The sequence below is a fragment of the Belonocnema kinseyi genome, chromosome 6 (assembly GCF_010883055.1).
Source record: "Belonocnema kinseyi isolate 2016_QV_RU_SX_M_011 chromosome 6, B_treatae_v1, whole genome shotgun sequence".
In the NCBI taxonomy this organism is placed as follows: Eukaryota; Metazoa; Arthropoda; class Insecta; order Hymenoptera; family Cynipidae; genus Belonocnema; species Belonocnema kinseyi.
Window position 1 is genome coordinate 41,053,646 of NC_046662.1, and position 16,923 is coordinate 41,070,568.

Here is a 16,923-nt window from a genome sequence, read left to right on the forward strand (position 1 = left end):
AAGTGAAAATTTAAGCATTCCATTTTTGATTGTAAATCAATATTTTTTAGTCGAATATTAAACTATTTGATTAAAAAAAGTAACTGTTTTGGTGATTGATCGTTGCTGTTTGGTTGATTTCTTTTTAACTGAAAATTTAATGCTTCCAGTTAAACATTCATAGTTCTAGTTGGAAATTCACTCCTGGATCAAAATTCGTTGTCTTTTTTTAGTTCGAGAATTAATTTTTTAATTTAAAATTTAATTAATCCATTTTTTTAGAGAAAACTTATCTTTTTTAGTTGAAAGTTAAAGTAAAAGATCAACTATTTAATTATTAATTCGTCTTCTTCGTTGAAAATTAACTTTTTTTGATGAAAAGTTTCTTTTTTTCTTTGTACTTAACTGTTTTTGACTAAAAATTTAAACCTCTTTTGCTCGAAATGTCAACCATTACATTTTTCTTTTGCAATGAATCTTTTGTGTTTAAAAATTAATTTACTGGGTTCAAAGTTACACTATTTTGTTCAAAATTCGATTGTTTTTGGTTGAAGATTCATCATTGTAGTTGAAAGTTAACTTCCTTGGATGAAAATTTTTAACTGTTTTGTTGAAAAATCTCTAGACGTTGTCTTCATATCTCAGGAGGAAGTTTTTTTTATTAAACTGATAATTAAATTTTTTATCGCCATCCGCAGCGAAGTCTGTTGACTTTGGACTTAGCTTTAAATAATTATTTCGATTTTACAGAAATTTTATTCGCTTTTCTGAAAAATTATGATTTTGTTGCTAATCTAGCTCTATAATGCTACCCTTTAACTATTTTCTTGAATATTAATTTTTTTTTTAATTCAACAGTTTTGTCGAAAATTTATCTGTTTGGCCTTAAAATTTAATCATTCAGTAGAAAATTCATCTATTTTGTAGAAAATTCAACTGCTTGTTTAAAAGTTGAAATACTTTGTAAATTCGCAAGAAATAATAGGATTTTACCAAACTCCCTCTAACTTAAAATCGCCTTACCTAATTTTTTTATGACCGCTAAATAAATGGAGATTTTTTTTAGAAAAAAACCTTTACGTAATTTGTGCAGCGTATTATAAATATTTTGTCATTTCGAAATAAAGTTGACAAGGATATTTTTTTAGTGTTTAAAGATATTGATTTCATACATGTACTCAATTATCACCTTGCTGTTTGAAAAATGGTTTATGTACTTAGTTGTAAACTGAGAGGATTTGTGGCGAGTGAGTGAGTGAGAGAGAGTGAGTGAGGGGGGGGGGGGGGGGGGGGGGGGGGAGAGAGAGATTTCTTGAGTGGATCTAAGTCTGAGGTACGAGACTATTTACTCTAAATTGTAGACTTCAAAACGTTCCCAAAGGAGAATTCCAAGCTTTCGGAATGCAAATCCGAGAGGGAAATCCACTTCCTCTTAAGACACATCATTTGCTTGCATGATTAAGACATTAGGAGATGCATGCAGTGAAGTTAAATTAGTGAGTTTATTTCAAAATAGATTTTAACACCTCTGAAGAATGAAGAAATACAACCCCAAGAATTTCATAGGCGAAGGAAGCTGTCCTATTTGGTCCAAAAATTAACTACTTGTTTCTTTAATTGTAACCAGTTTGTAAAAAAATAATTTTTATTTGTTTAAAGATTCTTAATTTTAGTTAAAAATTCAACTATTTGGTTGTAAGTTAAATTTTTCTTTGTTTTTTTTTTTAAATATTTCAACCATTTAGTTCTAAATAAATATTTTTTGGTTGAAAATTCAACTACGTGGATAAAAATGGCATTATTTTTTTAAAGTCATCTGTTGTCGAAAATTCAACGGTTTTTTTTTTAATTCTTTTTTTGGATTGAAAATTCATCTTTCTTGGTTGTAAATGAAATTTTTGTTGTAAATTCAACTGTCTTTCAGAAAATTCTTCTTTCTTATTTGAAAATTCTAATACTATTTTATATTTTTAATTATTTTTTTTAAAATTGATTTTGTTTTGCAGAAAATTAATCTTCTTTTTTAAAGATTCATTTGGTTCAGGATTCAACTATTTCGTAGAATATTCCATTTTTTGTTGAAAGCTGTATTTTTTAGTTAAGAAATCCTTTATCTTGTTAAAGTATCGTATTTCGGTAGAACAATTAAAATTTTCTCGAAAATTCAACTCATTTGTGAAAAATTTCACAATTTTTTTGAAAATTCGTTTTTTGTTTGTTTTTGTTGACTATTGGGTTGTATATGAAGCTATTTTTGGTATGAATTTTTATCTTCTTTTTTTCAAAAATCGACCATTTATTTGAAAATTTATCTTTTTGAGGTTGAAAACTTACTTACTTTGATAATAATTGAATTACTTTGGTTAAATATTAAACTATTTGTTAATTGTTCAGAGTAGAAAAGTTAATTAATTAATTAAATTAGTTAAGTTAAAATTTCAACTATTTTGCTTCGAGTAATTCATTATTGTTTTTGTTTACCATTTTTTAAACTGATTTTAAACACGTAAAATGTCTGACTATCTGAATTCATTTTTCAAAATCACTTCTAAATATATTTCAATTTTTCCTGGAATTAGTTTAAATAATTTTTTGATGCTTCTTATCTTGTAAATTGATTAATTAGTTATTAGTTGATTACTTAATCCAAGTAGCAGAAAGAAAAGTGCAAGTTTAGAAAAAAATTTATATAAAATAAAAATTATTTGAATTACTCAATGAAAATAATTTATTTAATGCTTTTTATGTTATTGATTGCTTAATTATTATTAGCTGATTAATTTTTTTCACATCATTAAATTACACAAAAATTAAAGTGGAATATTGTGTAACTATGAAAATAAATTTATTATTTTCTTTGAAGTTATGTTATTTAATATGGGATATGATTTGCATAATTAAAGTTTATCTATATTAAAAATTTCCCTATGTTGTAAGTTTTTATGGAATTATGTTTAAAGATGATTAATATTTCAAAATTTCAGCAAAATATAGGGTAAAAATTATTATGATCTTTCGATGAAAACAATTTATTACTTCCTTTTATATTACGAACTGATAAACTCACTATTGACTGATTATTTTTTTTTCAAAAAACTGAATATAAATTGTTTTCAATTAAGTCACATGAATTCATTATTTTCTTAATTGAATATTTATTAAATAATTCGGTTAAAACTTACATTCTCTTAAATTACAATTATACTATTTTTCTGATGCTTGTGAAGTGAAATGAGTATCTAAATTCCATTTTCAAAATTATAAGTAAATAATTTCAATCTTTTCGAAATTAGTTTTAAAGGTTATTAATACATTTAGTATATAGAAATGCTGTTTTAAATTTGAAGAAAATATAAAGCAAAAATTATTAGAATGATTCAATGAAAATGATTGTTTAATGCTTTTCATGTTTTGAACTGATTAACTATCAATTCATTCTGTTAAAACTTATGATTTCCAGTATAAGTTCAAAGTGTTATTAAAAAATTAAATTTTAAGAAATAAAAACTCAGATTTGAAAAAAGGTATTAAGTAAAAATGATTTGAAAGATTTAGTGAAAGTTATAGTTAAATGTTTCTTATATTGCGAAATAATTAATTAATAAGCTGAATAATTTTTTAAAAATATTAAATTAAATAAAGATTAAAATTTAGTTTCTTAAAATTAGGTGACATGATTTGATTATTTATTTGATGGTCATTTGATTGAATATTGGATATAATTTGCATAATAAAAGTTTATTTATAATAAAACATCCCTTATTCAATTGCATAATTTTTCAAACGATTCTGATGTTGTGAAATGGGTATATGCATTCAATTTTTAGATTTATATGTTAATGTGTTTCAGTTTGTTCTGAAATTAATATAAAAGGTTAGTAATAAATCAAATTTTCAGAAATGAAAGGGAAAATTTTAAAAAAAGTATAATAAAAATGATTGCAATGTTTAAATGAAAATGATAGTTTAATGCTTTTTACCTTATGAATACATTAATTAATTATCACCTCATTTTTTAACAATATTAAATTACCTAAAGATTAAATTGTAATTTCTTTTGATTAAATAAGATAAATTTATTCTGTAATGTAATTTAACATTGCTCATAATTTGTATAATAAAAGTTTGCGAATGATTAAAATACCTCCATTCCAGTTACATTATTTTTGTAAAGTTTTGCGATGTGAAATGAGCAAATTATGTGCGAATATATTTTTATTTTTTCTGGTATAGTTTAAAATGTTATAAGTAACTCAAATTGAAAAAAATGTAGAGCAAAAATTATTTGAATGATTCCTTGAAAATAATTCTTAAATGCTTTTTATGTTATAAACTGATTAATTACTTATTAGCTGATTAATTGTTATAAAATATTAAATAACATAAGGATTAAATTTTAATTTTTCTCGATTAAGTAACATTAATAGATTATTTACTTTAAGGTTATGTAATTGAATGTTCTATATGATTTGTATGATGAAAGTTTCTTTATATTTAAAATACCCCTACCCAGTTACATAATTTTTTTGATTGATAAAAATAATTGTTTAATGCTTTTAATGTTACTGATTAATTAACTAATTATCAGCTGAATAATTTTCTTCATAATATTAAATTACATACATATTTAACTTTAATTTCGTTCAATTTGGTAGAATAAATTTGTATATTAAAATTTTGTTTATCTCTGAAATACCTTTATTTCAATTATGTAATTTTTGTAAGTTTTTGTGAGCTTGTGAAATAAGTATCTGAGTTGAAGTTTCAAAAATGTGTTTTAAATTTTCTGAAATTAGTTGAAAAGATGATTAATAATTCTAATTTTTATAAAAATATAAAGTAAACATTCTTTTAATGTATCAATGAGAACAATTGTTCGTTGATTTTTATGTTGTAAACTGATTAATTAATTACCATCTGATTACTTTTTTTCACAATATCAAACTTCACTAAAATCTAAAATGATATAAAAAATTAAAATCTTCGAACGATATCTCGCTCTTTAATATTACTTATAGTAATAGTAAATTCTACGCTACATGGATTCATTAAATACATTATTTTAGATTCTAATTCCGCAAAACTTTGTGCGGTAAAAAATGTAAACAAGTAAATAGTTATTCGAAAATTGGGTAAATGATGAAAATGAATACAAAAGTAAGCGCGCGCTATCGCGCGCACGTCGTTGTCTACTTTGAAAAATCGTATTCTTTTGAGGATTCGAACAAATTTCTGGGCGGAATGCATGAAAATTCGAGAGAGATAAATATAATTTGGACCATCCCAGTAAACATTCCAGTCCATTCGACCTTTTAGTAAAATATTGTGGGAGAATTGTAGAATGAATTTGGGTCGTGTACATCTGTCAGAAATATATATTCGTTCGAGTGGCCTAATCTCGCATTCCCATCGCCCTACGGATGTCGAGTCAGCGACAAGTCGATTACGGAAGCTTATCATCCACTCCTCCTCCTCCTCCTCCTCCTCCTCCTCCTCCTCCTCCTCCTCTTCATTCTCTCATACTGAAACTCCCACCGTTCGCCCAAAAGAGAGAAATGCGAACGTTTGTATCAAGATACCAGGATTAGGTTGCACTTGGTTCGCATAAGCGGATTACTTATCACGGATTTTGTTGGATTGAAGACCAAGAGGAATCAAAATTTGTATGAGTAGTGAGGGAACTTTACAAATGCCAGATGCAAGGTATTAAGAGAAGTTCCCTGGTGGAAAACATTCTTAAAAGAAAGTGCAATATTTCAGACTGTTCGAATTGGGAACCAACGTTTTGTACATTGATTTTTACATTCTCATCAGAGAAGGTATTACATTTTTTGTAAAATTTTAACCCCCCAGTTTTTGTCCAATTTTAACGTTTTGAAACCCCCTGAATCCGAAAACAGGTTTTTACGAATGTGTCTCACGACAGCCTGAACGAACTTTAACCCTTTCCGGCATATATTTTTCAGGGAAATGAGTTTTCATGAAAATTGGTACATAGGGGTTTTTGGGGTCGCTGATTACGAATCTGAACTCAGATTTTGAAAATTCAAAATGGCGGGTCCAATAGGCGGCTAACATTTGGCGGCTAACATTTGGCATATTTTAATTTTTTTCTGAAAATTGGCATACGGGGGTTTCTGGGATCACTGATCACGAATCTGAACTCAGATTGAGAAAATTCAAAATGGTGGATCCAATATGGTAACTTAAATTTAGAGTATTTTTGGATTTTTTTTAGAATTGGTATACAGGAGTTTTTTGAAGTCGCTAATCACGAATCCGAACTCAGATTTAAAAAATTCAAAATGGAGGATCTAATATAGCGGCCAAAATTTGGATTTTTTTTTTTTTAAAATTGGTGTACAGTGGAGTTTGAAAGTTGGCACAGGTAGGAGATCGCTAATCTTGAATCTGTATTCAAAATGACAAATATTTAGAATATTGAGATTCGAAAAAATATATATCTACTCACCTAAAACATGGATTAGTACAAATTTTCTGAATTTTCAAAATCTAAATTCAGATTCGTGATCAGTGACTCCAAAAATCCTTCTACACTAATTTTTTTTTTAATCCAGAAAACTTTATTATTTTCACCGCCATATTGCATCCGTCATTTTGGATTTTCAAAGTCTGATTTCAGATTCGTGATCCGCGACCCCGAAAACCTCTGTATACCAATTTTCCGAAAAAATCTAAAAATAAACCAGGTTTCGGGCGTCATCTTGGATCCACCATTTAAATTTCCAAAATCTAAGTTCATATTCGTGATCACTGACCCCAAAAACCCCTGTATACCAATTTTCAGATAAAATCCAAAAATATTCCCAATTTCGGCAGCCATAGTGGATCCGCCATTTTGAATTTTCAAAATTTGAGTCCAGATTCGTATTCAGCGACCCCAGAATCCCTTAAGCACCCATTTTCATAAGGATACAATGGAAAGTTTTTTTAATAATGAATTTTTTCAACAAAAAAGGCTTTTTCGCATCTTTGTTTATAAGTATTAACAAATTATTTTAAAAATTTAGACCCGTCTCACAAAAATTTCAATTTTCTATCATCCTGCGACCATGAAATTAAACGATGTTCAAACGGAACATTTAGATGTTCAGCGTTAACATATTTTATGTTTAACTATAGGACAACCATCTATATGCTTAAAGTTAGCATCTGTAGATCTTAAAAAGTGAAATGGTACTCTCTATGATCCAAAATGTTCAGCTGAAATATCCGAGATATTACAGGTATGGTTTACCAAATAACGCCTGTAAATATTTCAGGAGTTTACTTATTTATTGTCATTTAAGGAATTAATTGATAACTTATTTGTGAATTTGAAATTAAACTTTAATGTTCGTACACGCATTAAAACAGATAAAGGGTATGAAATGTCGATCAGATGATCCATTCAGTCAAACAGAAAAAAAATCATTATCCAATTTTATGTAAGGTTAATTCATTTTTATTCTTTGGAAATGTTCTAAAATTGTAATATTTCATAATTGCAATATCGAAAATATATAGTGGTCAAATATAGTCGTGTAATTCCAAGGCGCTACGCGCATGCGCACGGATGGTTTTAACATCTGAATCTGTTTCAGTTTAATATAAAAAAAATTTACGCCTAACATCTCACAAAGATAGTAAATGATTGGCATGAATATCTGCATGTTAGATGCTACGATCTTACCCTTTGAACATCTACATTTAAACATCCATTTTTCTCCGTGTACATTTGTACATCCATTTTTCTCCGTAAAGAGAGGTCTTATATTATTTTTGGGGTTCGTTCTAGAATGCTTCAGACACAATTTCCAAGAAAAATTAAAATAATTTTTAGAGCCGTTTTTTATTTTTACTTTGTTTTAATGTCAATTTTTTAAGTAATTTGAAAAAATGGATTTATTTTCGAAATAAGTTATCTTTAAAGTACAAAAATGATCTTTTTAGTTCTTCTCAACCCTCATCCCTTATACCTCTGAAAAATGACATATTACTCACATGGGGTCAAATTGAACCCAGCTGACATTTGAAATGTTCTGATATTGATTGTATACATGGTTTCAACTCGACAAAATTCACAGACGCTATTTAAGACATAGAAATTAGATTCTGATAGTTTTTTTTAATGGAAATTATTTTGAGGTGTACAAAAAAATTCTTAAAATTCATTTCAGCTCGGAGTTGATGTTGGGGTCATTCTGACCCCATGTAAGTGATGAGGGTTAATATAAATCTTGAATAATAAGTGTATTTTTACATAATTATTAATATACCAACGTATGTAAATTTATGTAAAAATACACTTATTTTACCAAATTTATATCAAAAAGAATCATTAATATGATTTTTGTACTTTAAACATAACTTACATAATATTATTTTTTCCGAAATAAGTTAGGTTTAAACATTAAAGTAAAAAAATTATATTTATTATTCTTTTTAATCTTGTATTTGTATTTGTATTTGTTTTACATACATGCAAAAAATACAAATACAAGGATAAAGAAAGTAATGTTAATTTTTTCAATAATTTAATAAAGGCTGTACGTGTACAAGAATATAATATTACATTAAAAATTATGTAAAAATACACTTATTATAGAAGATTTATATTAAAAAGGATACTAAATATCATTTTTCTACTTTAAACATAACTTATTTCGAAAATAAATCCATTTTTTTCAAATTAGTTAAAAAATTGACATTAAAAAAAGCGACAGTTTTTCTAGAACGAAACGCCAAAATAATATAGGACCTCTCTTGGCACCCCCATTTAAAGTTGATTCGGGCAGACCGTGGTCTGTCTGTATGTCTGTACGATTGTCTGTCTGCCTGTGTGGCCGTCTGTATGTCCGTCTGTTTGTATGTCTGCCTGTATGGCTGCATGCCTGTATAACTGTATGTCTGTATGTATGTCTGTATGTCTGTCTCTATGTATGTTAATCTATCTGTTTCCACAAAAAGTTTTGAAAAAATTAATCTATTAGATTGGCCTTTGGTACACTCGTTTTGTGTCCTAAACTAAAGGTCAATTTCGTTAGCCAGACATCTTGGATAAAAATTTGGAAAGTGTCATTTTGAATATTTTCGAGACCACTTTTTTCAAAATTCAAAAATTACCTGTGTGGTTATTGATATTATTTAAGAAGTTCGAACAATTTATCCTCATAACTTTTTCATAAAACCAAAAATTACCAGAGTTATAACATTTACAAAATTCCAAAAATCACACGAAGATAAACATTTTAAGCCAAATAACGCACGATATAAAAAAGTCAAGATAAGAAAATATTGCCTTTTGAAAACAACTTTTCGAATTTCCTTGAAAATCAAAAATTCTTATTTTTACAGCATACAAAATAATGAAAATTCCATTTTTCAGCCAAACTATGCTAAATATGGTAAAAGATGAGTAGACAAAAATTATGCAGTTGAAAAAGATCTACAAATTTGTTATAAATCACTTTTTGATAGGCTGCGTATTTTCGGCTTCAAGCATTAAAAACATCATGAACAGTAAAAATAAAATCTTCCCGCTGTGTGGACACATTCTCATCACAACTTTTGTCTTTCAATTTTTTTTTCGTCTGGAGTGTGGGGTTTCGAAAAATTAAATTTTTTAAATGTTTTTATTGCTATTTTTGTACAATTAGAGCGAAAAACAGAACTATCAAAAAATTAATTTTGAAAAATAAATAATTTTTACATTCTCATCAGAGAAGCTATTTTATTATGTGTAAAATTTGAGACCCCTCCCCCATGTTCTTGTCTAAAGTTTCACGTTTTGAGATTCCCTGAATTCGAAAAACAGGTTTTTACGTTTGTCTCTGTCTGTCGCTCTGTCTGTGTGTATGTATGCCTGGCTGTGTGTATCCATTTTTTCTGTGTGTATGTATGTCTGTCTGTGAGCATGATAACTTTCGAAAAAGTTAATCTATTAGATTGGCCTTTGGCACACTCTTTTAGTGTCCTAAGTTAAGTCCCAAGTTCGTTAATCAACGATTTTGGATAAAAATGGTAAAAGTGAGCGCGTTTTGAAAATTTTTGGGAGCACATTTTTTCACGACTCAAAAATTCTCTGTACACTTGTTCATAGTACTTGAAAAGAAAAATATTAATTTTCGATAGCCCTGCAAGGTTATTACAACAACTTTTTGAATTTGTTCGAAAAATTGAAAATTTAAATTTTGACTGCACAAAAAATAATCCAAAATTGTATTTTGCGGTCAAACCGCAAGATGGGAAAAAATGATAAGACAAACATTGTGCACCCATAAAATATCTACAAATTTGTTATTAATCACTTTTTTATAGGACGCTTAGTTTTGATTTATTTATAAAAAAAAACATTAAAACTACAAAAATTACATTTTCTGACACGCGACACAAGCCAAGAAAAAGTAAATATAGATAACATTTTTTCACCGAAAGTAGACCAAAAATTCTTATTTTTGGTTTCTTTTACATTCCCCTAGTTTTTGTCAAATATCCACGTTTTAAGACCCCCTGAATCCGAAAAACAGTTTTTTAGGAATTTCTCTGTCGGTCTGTCTTTATATGTGTCTGTCTGTGAGCACTGAGCGCATTTTGAATATTTTTGAGACCAGTTCCTTTCAAAATTCAAAAATTTTTTGTACGGATGTGTATAGTTTTCAAAAATTACAACAATTTAGCCTGAAGATTTTTTCCATAAAACCAAAAATTACCACAGTTATAGCGTTTACAAAATTCCAAAAAACACACGAAAATGAACCTTTTAAGCCATGTAACAGACGACATAAAGAAAACTCAAAAGAAAATAAGTTTTGATTTTTAAATGCCCTACAAGATGATCATAATAACTTTTCGAATTTTCTTGAAAAATCAAATAATATATCATTTAAAAAAATTGTTTAATAACAAATTTTGTTATTTGAAGCCTTTGAGTGATGATAAAATATAAAATTAGATTTTCTCTTCGTTGAAATATTAGGACGATTATAAAATGCCGAAAAATTAAATTCCCTACACTGTAAAATTCTTGAAAAAGAAGATATAAGAAATGAAAAATTGCCGAAATATAAAAATCTCGCATTTAGAAAATTGCCGATTAATAAAATTTTATCTATTAACCTTATTTTGATGAATGCAATTTTTTTCAATGTTTGATTTCTTTAATTATTGGCCTAATATTTAAAATTCAAGAATTTTCTAGTTTTGAGAATTTTACAGCGTAGAATATTTGATAATTCGGCTCTTTTCTGCAGAAAATTTTTAATTTTGTTAATATTATCATCTTTCGGGAATTTTCCGATTCAAGATTTTTATATTTCGGTAATTTTATCATTCGAGAATTTTCTTTTTTGGGATTTTGGAATCATCCCAGGTTGTTGGTTTGTGATTTTTAAATATGAAAAAATTCAACTTTTATTTGTTACAAGGATATCGACAAATATTGACTTCAAAACTCTGAAGATAAGAAATATATTTACTTGTAAATATCCCTTACTTCCGAGAAAATCAATATAGGATACAAAAAAGAACAACAGCGGTTGCTTACAACTCCATCGGATAAGATTTTATTTACAATTATTCCCAACGTTTCGACAACTCACTGTTTTTAGTCAGGGGAACTAAGTAACAATTTATATTGAATTAACAACAAAATTCCTTGATGTCATTTTTGGAGTCAAATTGTTTTAATCCAAATTATTTTGGCATGAATTAAAAAAGACAGAAGAGAAAAATTATGATTCACTAATTTTCTATGTAGGATTTCTGTGAAGAATTAATAATATTTGTAATCGTTAGATGTAAAATTGTACCCAGCAGACATGGTTACAGAACAGACCTGTAACTGTTCTAGAACACAAAAGAACGTGTTCTAGAACAGGTTAGTAATAGGTCACGAACATGCGAGTAATTATGTCATCCCACCATACACTATTACAATTCTGTAATAGTTCTAGAACGTTGTAACAACCGATCTGTAACATTTCTAGAACATTTGTAGAACATTTGTAGAACATTTCTAGAACATTTCTAGTACATTTCTAGAACATTTCTAGAACATTTCTAGTACATTTCTAGAACATTTCTAGTACATTTCTAGAACATTTCTAGTACATTTCTAGAACATTTCTAGGACATTTCTAGAACATTTCTAGAACTTTTCTAGAACATTTCTAGAACATTTCTAGAACATTTCTAGAATTCAATTACAAATGTCGTATAACAGATCTTTAATAAATCTAGAACGCTGTGACAACTGATCTGTAACAATTCTAGAACCTTGGTGCGCTGCATTGTAAAAAGCTAGGACAATTCTAGAACTGTTATTAATCAAATATGGAACAGTGTTATGTACCCCTCACAGCAATAGGATATCCCGGGATATTCGGTTTCACCCCATTAATGTCCCGGGTTATTTCAAGGGTAACCCGTCGAAATATCCTGCGAGGCGGAAATTTGGATATCCCCATGGATATATCTTGATCTAAGATAGCGCGTACGCCCTCCCGACTAACAAAAATTATGCGTCCGAGATATCCAAATTAGGGATATTCGCAAAGGTCAGCTTGACCATAGTATTAGCGAACTAATCTTTATTCTTAATTTGTTCTAGAACACACTTGTAACAGGGTTCTAGAACTTTGATATAACACTGTTACGGCACAGTTATAAAATAAACTTGAAACAAATATTATAGAGCGTCTGTGATCAGTTGGTTCTAGAATAATTCCATAGCAAATGTTACAGAACAGTGCTGTCACATAGTTCAAGAACAGTTCTTTCATAATTTTGTCATAGTGTTCCCGACCACAGTTACCTTTTTCTTCTAGAAAAGTTCGGTCACAATTTTGTCACGGTGTCCTAGAATGCTGTTACCTTTTTGTTCTAGAACAGTTCTATCACCATCTTGTAACAACTCTTATAGAACACAGTTCCTTTCTTGATCTGGAACAGTTAAAGAACGTGTTTGCTGGGATAAGTATTTAAGAGGTTAAGTTTTAAAAGTTAAAAGTTATAGTTACCATATCAAAATGTTCAAAAAGATTGTTATGGTGCATAACTGTTTTAATTCAGCATATAAAATTGGATAAAAAAATTTAACTTATTTTTTTGAAAGATAACATATTCATAATTGTTATGAGAACAAGATATGATTGCATTCTGCTGTCATAAAAATGACTCCAAAAGTGACTGTCAAGAATGTAGACTAACCTATCATACATTGACTCAGAAGAAAAGGCGCCAATTTTAAAACAGACTTTAATATATAATAAAAAATGATGTGCTAAAGTTATTAAGAAACTAGAAACAAGCCAGATAGTTTTAGCTAATGAATTAAACAGTAATCTTAATAAAAAAGAATAAAATGTTTTGATAGTAATGTTGTGAAAATTGTACAGAAAAAATTCTAACTAGAATTGTATGATTCATAAAGATGATCTAAATCAGTAGTTTTGTTGAGACAATAATTGTCTAGTTCGTTTTTGATAAAAAACATTTTAGCAAAGGCTCTTATTCGGGATACTTTCTTGTTGTAAAATTCCATAGAAAAAAATGAGGAAAATTATCATTAGGATTATTATGCAGATGGTCGTTAAGAACATCATCATAATTAAAGCTAACAATATCTTTTTGGTCTTTTAGTCTAATGTGTGGAGCCTTTTTTTTATTTTTTTTTAAAACATGGAGACTAAACGCTTTTTTAACTTCTAATATAGAGAGAACAGGTTTTATTACAGAAAATACTAATTTGGTGAGAATTTATGGACTTCCTAACATTCATCCAAGTGATTTTCTATTAAGACCTGTCGTTAGCACTATTGATTCATCTACATATACTATGTCTAATATTTTTAATCATATTTTAAATACTGCTCTTCCTTGACCCAAATCTTTTATAAAAAATTCTTTCTGATCCTATTATGGTCTCTCTTAATGTAACTTTTCTTTTTACTAATATTCCTTCGGATCTAGTTCTAGAAAGTATTGAAAAAAGGTGGCGTGATATTAAAAAAGTTACGGCTTTACCTTTAGATAAATTTCAAGAAGGAATAAAATTCCTAATGGATAACACTTACCTTCAATTTGATCAAAATTTTTATAGTCAAACTTTTGGAACTCCCATGGGATGTCCTACTTATAAAAATTTAGCTGACTTATTAAAGCAAGATTTAGAATAAGGAATTTTTAATAAATTAGATTTCAAAATTAGTGCATACTTTAGGTATGTTGATGACACTTTTTTAATTTTCCCTAAATATAAGATTAAATAAACCATTAAAACCTTTAACTCAATAGATCATAGATTACAATTCACACAGGTAACAGAAAATAATAATACCATTAACTTTCTTAATATTAGCATTATAAAAAATGAGAGTGGATCCATTCCAGAACTATAAGTCATAATTCTAATTACATTATCAAAAAACAATTTGATCCTAAAATATGGTCGGGTGGAGTTGTAAGCAACCTCTGTTTTTTTAACTTATATATTTATTTTTTAAACGAATAAAAATATATACTTGTAGATATATAAAGACAAAAAAATTTTTGTTTTCAATATTAAATAAAAACACAAGTAAATATATTTTTTATAAGTTTCATATATAATATAAAATAATAATGCAAAATTGAAATTACTCGAGAAATAATTATAATTTTTTGAAGTTCTTGTGTTTTTTGGTAAAAAACAATTTTTTTTTGTTAAAAATTAAACTTTTCGACTATAAAATTAATCTGAACTAGTTAATAGTTCATGTATTTTGTTAAATATTTGATTTGTTTTTGTTAAATCTAACTGTTTTTATTTTTGATAAAAAAAAGTTTCATATGAAATATTAATTATTACATTTTTCGTTGAAAATTCAAGACATTGGTGGAAAGTTTAATTGCTTTCTTCCAAGTTCAATTTTGCTTTGAAATTTATAAGTTTATCCAGAAAAGTCTTTTCTTTATATTAACTATCAGTTTATTAATTGAAAATTAAACCATTTGTTTAAAAAACAACCATTTTTGTGTCGTTTGGGTTAAAAATTCAACAATTTAGTTAAAAAAATCAACTAATTGTTATAAAATTAAACTTTGCTTTTGTAGAGAATTATTTTTTTTAATTGAAAATTAATTTTCTTCAATGAAAATTTAACTACTCCATTTTTGGTTAATATTGATCCTTTCAATTTTACGATTAAATAAGGTTAAACATTCAACTATCTAGTTGAAAATTTATTAAATTGATTGAAAATGCATTTTTTTGTCTTCGTGGCGGAAATTAATCTTCTTGGTTGTAAATAAGATTTTTAGTTAAAAGTCTCACTATTCCAGTAAAAGATTTAGCGTTTTATTCAAAAATTCGTTTTTTTTGTTGTTGTTAAAAGTTTAACCATTCCAGCTGAAGCTTAATCTTTTTTATTAAAAACTCATTAGTTTGGTTGAAACTTAATTTTTTTCATCTAAAAATATAAATATTTAATTTTACGTTAAAACATTAGATTTTTAAGAAAAAATGCATCTTTTTTTTTTGAAAATTCATATATTCTGGCTGATGATTCATCATTGTATTTGAAAATTCATCCTTTCAGTTTAAAATTCAACTATTCCAGTTCAAAATTCATCATTTTGTTTAAAAATGTAACTATTTTTTTTAACTTGAAAGTGTAACTGGTTCGAATTGAATATTCTATCATTTTGGTTGAAAATTAATTTCTTTCGTCGAACATTAATTTTTTAACTGAAAATTTAATTATTCATTTTGTGGTTAACAATTTATTTTGTTGTTGTTGAAAATTCGACTATTTCAGTTAAAGATTCATAATTTTTGTTGAAAATTCATCAGCTTAGTTAAAAATTAATTTTTCGAATAGAAAATTTAGCTGTTCCAGTTTTGGTTACAAATTGATCCTTTTTAGTTTAAAAATAGTAAACTATTTATTTAAAAATTCGTCTTTTTGGTAGAAAATTTAAATAATAAAGTTAAATATTCGTCATTTAAATTGAAAATTCATCATTTTGGTTAATAATAAAACTGCTGGCTTGAAAGTTAAATTCTTTTGTTAAAAACTCATTCATTTTGTTTGAAATAAATTTATTTCAGTTGAAGATTCATTAGTTTGTACGAAAATACATCGCTTTAGTTGAAAATTTGTTTTTGTGGGAATTTTTCTTTTTAGTTGAAAATTTAACTTCCATTTTGGGTTAAAGACTGATCGTTTTGAATTTTAAATTGAACTATTTCAGTTAAAAGTTCATAATTTTAGTTGAAAATTGATTTTTTCTTATTTAAAAAAGGCAACTATTTTGTTTAAAAATAATATTTCTTAGCAGAAAATTTAAGTATTCTAGTAAGGTATCATCATTCAAATTGAAAATTCTCAATTTGGTTGATAATAAAACTGCTTGGTTTGCAGTTAAACTCTTTTGTTAAAAATTAATCTTTTTGGTTTGAAATTAATCTATTTCAGTTGAAGATTTATTATTTTATATGAAAATATATCACTTTAGTTGAAAATTTGTTTCTTTTTGGATTTAAAAAAATGAAGCCTCTATTTTTGGTTAAAAACTGATATTTTTTAGTTAAAAATTGATCCTTACTTAAAAATTTAACTATTTGGTAGACACTCTGAAGAATTATTTGACCAATTGCTAAATCTTTGAAACAAAGATCAATCTTTCTGGCAATGTCTAATTTTCCGATTTAACGTAAAAAAGTACCCTTGAATGAGATGAAGATGAAAACTTGCCGTATTTTCACAGTTAGCTATGTCTGAGATAAATGTTTGATCGCTTCAAACATCGAAGGAACTTTGTCGAGGAATCAAAGGATTTTGCTTTGAAAAATGATCCAGTAACTTTAGAAGGTATACCAGAGCCAGGCATAAAAAGGAAAAAAAAATGTGAACCGGTAAAACAAATTGCACAAGTTGGAAGAATACGTTAAATAATAAAAGA

General features: G+C 27.1%; 1 protein-coding gene and 1 pseudogene across 1 annotated transcript in view; one reads left to right on the plus strand and one right to left on the minus strand.

Annotated features, from left to right (window-relative positions):
* Positions 1-16,923, plus strand: part of LOC117175116 (putative polypeptide N-acetylgalactosaminyltransferase 9) — a 524,817-nt gene that overhangs the window by 19,890 nt on the left and 488,004 nt on the right. The window lies entirely within an intron of this gene.
* LOC117175765 lies at positions 12,461-12,602 on the minus strand (annotated as a pseudogene).